The sequence below is a fragment of the Solanum dulcamara genome, chromosome 3 (assembly GCF_947179165.1).
Source record: "Solanum dulcamara chromosome 3, daSolDulc1.2, whole genome shotgun sequence".
In the NCBI taxonomy this organism is placed as follows: Eukaryota; Viridiplantae; Streptophyta; class Magnoliopsida; order Solanales; family Solanaceae; genus Solanum; species Solanum dulcamara.
In genome coordinates, this window is record NC_077239.1 from 45,370,275 (window position 1) to 45,377,966 (window position 7,692).

At 29.2% G+C, this 7,692-nt stretch overlaps 1 long non-coding RNA gene across 1 annotated transcript; it reads left to right on the plus strand.

The window, feature by feature from the left end:
- The first annotated feature begins 4,335 nt into the window (after positions 1-4,335).
- Positions 4,336-5,753, plus strand: LOC129881636 (uncharacterized). The gene is made up of 2 exons (XR_008765654.1): positions 4,336-4,488; positions 5,462-5,753. It is a non-coding gene; the product is annotated as an uncharacterized LOC129881636 (long non-coding RNA).
- Positions 5,754-7,692: the final 1,939 nt, after the last annotated feature.

A 7,692-nucleotide genomic window follows, 5' to 3' on the forward strand; every position in this document is an offset into this window, starting at 1 on the left:
GAACTCACCAAAAGTAGTCTTCAATTGAATATCAACTAGCCACGTGGAGGAGAACGAGGAGGAGCATCGATCCCTTCATGGTGATATCATGTAGGCAAAAGAGTATGCGTTAGTACTTTGAATGTACTAAGTATGTAAGGATGCATAGATATTGAGGAAATATTATAACATTTATGTAATATGGAACATAATGTAATACATGCATAATAAATCATATGGATATCTTTTAAAACATTCATTTTGTGGGAAAATAACCATAACCGACATTTAAGACCATGCGAGCTATTACATGGAATCCAACATAACCCCCTACGTTGGCCGGGGAGACTACTTATCAGGTAGAACTCCGTCAACTTCATTCATTTCTTTAACTTTAACTTTAAGGGCTTTCATGGATCCATTAGCCTAAGCCTACAAGGGCTCCTATGTTGGCACATAGTTAATGAGACAAGGGGTTGCTACTAGGATTCCCTTACCGAATCCCACCTCAATGCCTCATTCGGTGCTAAGTCAATCCCACGGAATAGTTTAATACTTCAAAATATTCATAGCATATAATTTGAGAATTCAAACATCATATTCAGTAGAATAGCTCATTAAAACATTTGATAATTCAAATATGCAAGAATTGTCCTTATTGCATAAAGAATCCATCATTCATATCATTTCATCATTCTTTCATTTCATAAGACTCCCTTTTTGATCATAGATATTGCTTTCATAAACATTTATTTGGAGTCAAAGCTTTCAAGTCAAACTTTATTAAAAACATAGTAAAACTAGGTGGGTTGAAATCACTTCAACTTGCAAATATGTATGTAAATAAATATTCATAAATACTTTGAAATCCATTAATTAAAAATCATGCTTTAAACAACCCACCATGAATTTCAAGAGCCTTTAAATAGATAAATAGAGGAATTACTTGCAAACCATCAATTCATACATATGAAATTATGTTGCATCAAAATAGACCAATAATCATTAGTTTAACTATGATTCATACTATTAAGTAAAAATAAGAATTGCCATAAGAAAATATTATTTGAAATCAAGAGACTTAATTGAAAGAGTTTTTGAATTACATGGATGGAAGAACCCATGGATAAACACCCACATAACTTAGAGTAAAACTTAAAGAAAATAAATATAGTTTATCATATAATTAAAATAATTTAGACATGAGAGTGGAAGGAATACTCTCATTGAAACCTTACATACCTGGAAACCGAAGCTTTAGTTGGTACCGAAAGACTTAATGAACACTCTTGAGTCCTAGCATCTCTCCTTGCCGGAATGTTTTGTGTACTACCCGGAGTATATGAATCACCGGAATAGTATTTCTTCACTACTAAGAACTAAAACTATATTTGAGAATGTATAAAGAAGTGTATAGAGAGAAGATTTGCTTGAAAAAGCTTGATGAATAAAATGAGGAAATAAGGTGGGTATTTATAGGTGGGAAAGAGGGACCTAACAATAAATAAAATAATTATAAAAAAATCTGAAAATTTAGTGGAATATATTGATGTCATGGATGATGTTAAATGGAGGACAATTTATGTCATGAGTGATGTCAAATGTATCTAGATCTTTCTATGGTAGGTGAAATGAGTTATTTTTGACAGAATACTCTTTTTAGGAGCTGCGTTTGAATAAGATAAATTCCTTATTAGGATTTGGTGTATTCATAATAATTGTAGATATGTAAGTCTAGTTTCATATCGTTCAAGAATCAACCAATTTGGATAAACCTACAGTGAGATATGATTTTTCTTCTATAAACACTCATTTCCGTCACAGCATCCTACCTTATAAAAATTAATTTATTTGACCTACTTAACCTCCGAATATTAAAATATGGTCTCCATAAAAGTTGTAGGTAATTATCTTGTGGTTACTCAGAAATTTGAATCACTAAATGTGGATATTCCTATGAAGAGTTATGCCCAAAATACAGAGGATGTATCATATTTAGGCAAAAATTGAAACATCGTATACAACGTTTTTAGGGATGTTACATAGCAAGGGAGTGCTTTTTAGAAAAAATAGTTTATTTTGGTATCCTATATCACCACGCTGGGTTGTGCGGGGTTTAAATTGAAGTTAATCTTTTTGAATAAGCAGTTTTAAAGCATTTTACAACAATCGTATGTTGACAAGGAGTCTTAAAATTTATTTGAAATAGAACTCTGTCGCATAATACACTATAAAATATTTCTAAAAAGTTATTTCCTAATAGTACATTTTGTCCGGTATTATAAAAATAAAATGGAGGACATTTTATTAAAAAATATTCTAATAGTATAATCAGTTGAGCAATGCCTCTAGACATTGTTACAATGTTATTTGATATATCTCTTCCTCTAGTAATAGTTAACTCTTGATGATATTCTTTGAAAAATATTTTTGGTTTACAGCAACATTTTTCCCATTCGTTATCTATATAAGCAGCAAAATATTCTTCTTTATAATTTTTGTACGTTATTTCAATTGGTATATATATATACTATATTGACTTGTCATTTTGATATGAATATTATCTTATTATTATATGTAATTTTGATACCTTGATTGAGTATATCATATAATTTTACACTATCTAGGAATGTAGTTCCTCATAGGATTTTTAAAGTATCATTATTTCCTTCTGGTTCAACTAATAATCTTATAGGTATGGTATTATCTTCGAATTTTAAAATAGTTACCATCATGTTTACTATTTCATGTTTTTTTCCCATTGAAATTAGTATAAAGATGTTTATCTTTTAATCTATACTATAGAAGGTGATTATACAACCTATAACTAATGTAATTTCCACTAGCACCTGTATCTACTAGGATATTCATGAGAACGAATCTTATACCATTAAAATATTCTTCTTTTATCTTATAATTTTTTATTTCATCATTTTTTACTTCTAAAATAGGTTGTATAAATCTTTATGATTGTATTTTTCTTATCAACGCAGATAGGTTTATAACTCGAGTTTCATCAAAAGATAATTGAGATATTGACTCTTGTTGATTATACAAGGGTTTAGGTTGTAAATCTAAGTCTAATGACGTATCTTCTATTTCTTGTATCTTGGTTATGATAGGCATTTATATTCCACTGACTTCTTCAAATAAATAGGGATAATCGATTGTATATTTTATAACAAAACAATCTGAATGATGAGTATTTGAAATTACATATGAAATAACATAAGTTATCGAATATGGCCTATTGTTTTTATGAAAGAATTCTTTTCTTTTAAAATCTTGTATTAAGCTTAGAGTTTTATCAAAATCTCTATTCAAAAGATTGTATAAAATTCTTGGATATATATTGAACTTAATCTTTCCATATTGTAGATTTCCTCGTAAGATTCCTAAACAAGCCTCTTCCCTATTTATTATCTTGTTATCTATAATAGCTAAATCTATTGGGGTATCTAACCCTTCTCTAAATGTAGATTTTATTATTATCTGGATAGCTCCTATATGTATACATCCAAGAGTATTTCGAATTTCTATATTTATTTTTCATAATTTATCTTGAATATCTTTTGTAGATAGTAACGGTATCATTACTTTATTAGAAGTAACCGAAACTTCTAAAGCTCTTTTTTGGATATTTAATCCGTAAAATAAATGATGTTTTCTTTTTCTTAATCCTAATCTTTCAAGCGCTTTTACTTTAAATCTTGAGTAATTAGTTAAAGAAAAACTTTTCATTTTGTATTTGTTTTATTTTTCTTTTATCAATAAATATATCTTGTGTAACAATCCCTAAAATGTTGTATGTTGGTATTTCAATTCTCGACGAAAATAATACAGCCTCTGTATTTTGGGCATAACTTTTCATAGGTTGGTCCAAATTAGGTGATTCAAATTTTTGGGTAACCACAACATCCTTACCTACAACTTTCATGAAGAACATATCTTAAGATTCGGAGTATAAGTAGGTCAAATAAATTAATCTTTGCAAGATATAGTACTGTGACGGAATTGAGTGTTTATAGAAGAAAATTCATATCTCACTGAGGTTGCTCCAAATTGGTTGATTCTTGAACGATATGAAACTAGACTTCCATATCTACATTTCTTATGAAGACACCAAATCCTAATAAGAAATTTATCTTATTCAAACGCAGCTTCGAAAAAGAGTATTCATGACATACATTGTCCTCCATTTAACATCATCTATGAAATCAATATATTCCATTAAATTTTCAGATTTTTCTTTATAATTATTTTATTTATTGTTAGGTCACTCTTTCCCACCTATAAATACCCACCTTATTTCCTCATTTTATTCATCAAGCTTTCTTAAGCATTTCTTCTCTCTATATACTTCTTCTCAAATATAGTTTTAGTTTTAGTAGTATAAAAATACTACTCCGGTTATTCTTATACTCCGGGTAGTACACAAAACGCTCCGGCGAGAAGAAAAGGCTAGGGGTCCAAGAGTGTTCAAATTCGGAGTAAACCTTCGGATTTAAGGTATGTAAGGCTGTCATAGCATTGGATTGAGTTCGTCCATGCGCCCAATATTTAAATTCATTATAATTGAGTTATAGTTGAGTTCTATCCAAATCTTGAATTCTAAATAAAATAATTCTTCTTCTATTGAGTTTGATATATTTATGCATTAATATTATTATTATTATTATCTCTCATATTATTGGAATTATTGTTCATGGCTACTTTCCCATGAATCCAAATTGATTTGATGTTCATGAATATTTTAAACATGTTTTGAGTAAAGATGTTGGCTTTTTATTATTTTCATTGATAAAAAGAAAGTTATATGAATTAATACTATATATGTATTTTATTGAGTTTTGAAAGAGCAAAAGAGTTGGATTTGAATGAATTTGAGAAAAATGATATTTTGAGCAAGATGTTTTGATGAGATGTAAATGATGTTTTTGGAAGTATAATGATTGATGAACATCAAATGAGATGAGTTTGATGATTTAAATTAAAGTCCAATGAGACTAGATGATGAGTTTAATATGAGCACATATTTTGGGAGTAGTATTGAGCACCGAGATGGGTAAGAGTTTAATTGACTCAAACCCCAGAACTACGTAGCCAACGTAGGATGGAGGCTATGCCTCTTAAGTCCCAAAAAGAGGACTTTGTTGAGTGGATCCAAGATGGTGATGTCCTTTACCCAGGCAAGGTATTGGATGGATGTGGCAACGACATCGCTTCGTTGTATCATCGCTAGCTCATAAGTGATGGTTGTCGGTTAGAGAAACTCCCAACTGAGTAAGCATTGCTTATTACTATTATTTTTATTATTATATTTTAAACTTGCATTACATATTCATGTTGAGATGATGTTGAGTTCTGAGCTAAGTTTTCTTGAGAGGAGTTTCTTGATATCTGTCCTTACCTTCCTACCATTTTACATACTCGTACATTCCACGTACTGATGTCATTCGACCTGCATCATTTTATGATGCAGATACAGGTGTTAGAGATCCTCAACAGGCGCATCGTTGAAGATCATTTCTTTTCAGCTATTTGGTGAGTCCTTCTTGTATTCGAAGGAACTCCTTATCATTTTATTATTGTTGAGTGTGATGTTTCTTTTGAGGTAGCCATGGACATGTCATTGACACCATCTAAGAGTATTAGAGGCTTCATAGACAGAGTTTGATGATGTAATCCGAGTAGTTCTCCTTAGAAACTACTTCTTCTAAGAATTATCATTTTTTTTCTTTTAATATTGATGATGACAAGCCCACATTAGTATTTCTTAAGTCTTCCACTGATGAACAAATGAGTAATGAGACCAAGTGGTTCTCTCGAAAGCCAGAGATGGTTTCTGAGTGTCGGCCACGCCTAGGATACCCTCTCGGGGCGTGACATCTTGTTTATATTCTCCAACTTGTTCTATTGTTTCTTCTATTATATCCTGGACAGTTTCTATTTCATTATTCATTTTTACTATCTTCTTCTGAAGAGGAATAATAATCAGTATTTGTTACTATGAAGATTGTGTCGTCAGACTCAACTTCTTCAAAATTATTTAATTGTATAAATTCTTCTGAATTTATCATTTCTTCAATATCTTCATCAATTTCTATTTTCTTGGTATTATTGGAAAACTTCTTTGGGCATCTATTGGCATAGTATCCTATCTCTTTACAGTAGTACATCTGCATTATTTTTGAGTTTTTTCTTTTGTTATTTCTTTTGAAAAATGGTTTTCTATATATAGTACATCCTTTCTTTTTGTAATATCTAGCTTTTCTCTTTTTGAAATATTTCTTTTTAAAGAGTTTCTTCTTTTTATATTTTCTTTTAATCTTTTTATAATAGTAGGGACTTTCACATCCAATCATTATAGGCATTTTTGGATTATCACAACATAGACTTATTTTCTTTCTTAATCATTTTGTTGCTTTAGCTAATATGACGTCTGCACACCATGTACTAATCTTATCTTTTAAATGAGTTAATCTTTTTTCTAAAGTATCTATTAACTTTTTACCCAAGGGTCTGGAATTTTATTAAAAAATATTTGTAAATACATTTCCGTATTTTTTACTCCATTATATACATAGTAATAGTAATTTTGAAAGACACAAATATATTTATCTATTTCACACATATCACATAATTATAATTGTAACAAAGAAATTTCATTTTTTAAAATCGTTACAGGGTCTTTTAAAATATTTCCTTCTCCGGCAAATTCTAATCTTATAGCTTCTGTAGCCCTTATAATTAAATTAGCAATATTATCATCGGTACCAAAAATATCTTTTCTAGTGGCATTCGTTCTATAAAATGTATAGTTGTGTCATAATCCATTTTGTTTACTGTTACTGTTATCTTAAAAGAAGTTTCTCATTTATCTATAGTTTCTTCAATATTATTGATACAATCTAAATCTAGATATATTTCAAACAGATTAATTGCTTCACTTTTTATTGATCCTATGGGTGGATGACTATCTTTTGATCTTAATGCAGAGTTTATACTTGCATAAGCCCTGGTGGGTTTATTAAAATTTATTCGGCTAGTTTCAGCCTGAGTAGGAAGTTCAGTAATGTTAGGATTAAAATCTACTTCTTCTGGTTTGATAGTATCCATTTTTAAGTTTATCATATCACCTTGATGTTTTAACTTGGGCTCTTTTATATTTATTATAAGATTATCTATTTCAGAATTTTCTGAGTCTGAGCTTACCATTTTAAATTGTTTTCTCTATATCCTTTAGATATTTTTATTTTAGAAATATGGGATCCTATGATATTTAAGGTTTTACTTATAGGTTCTTTATCAATTTTTATTTCTTTTCGATTTAGTATATCTTTCAAATTTTGAATTTCTTTACCTATTAAATTTCCAAAGTAAACTATCGTTCTCTGTATTTCATATAAATCTTGCTCTATCTTTAGAGGATCTTTTTCATTATGTTATTTATAGTTGGTTTTATTGTTCATTTTATTCTATACTAGCTGGATGTTGTTTAAAATAATAACTTTTAAGTAATTTTATATTATCTTTTTGTAATAATATTTCCTCATTATTAGCAATCATTACTTCTTGTGTTTACTTTATTTGTTCAATCTTTGTAGTGTCTAATTTTTTTTAAATATCTTTGATAAGATTCTTCTTTTATCTTAGCTATTTTTAAATTTTTCTGAAAGGTCCAATATAAATGATAATCTAGTCTTATTTCAG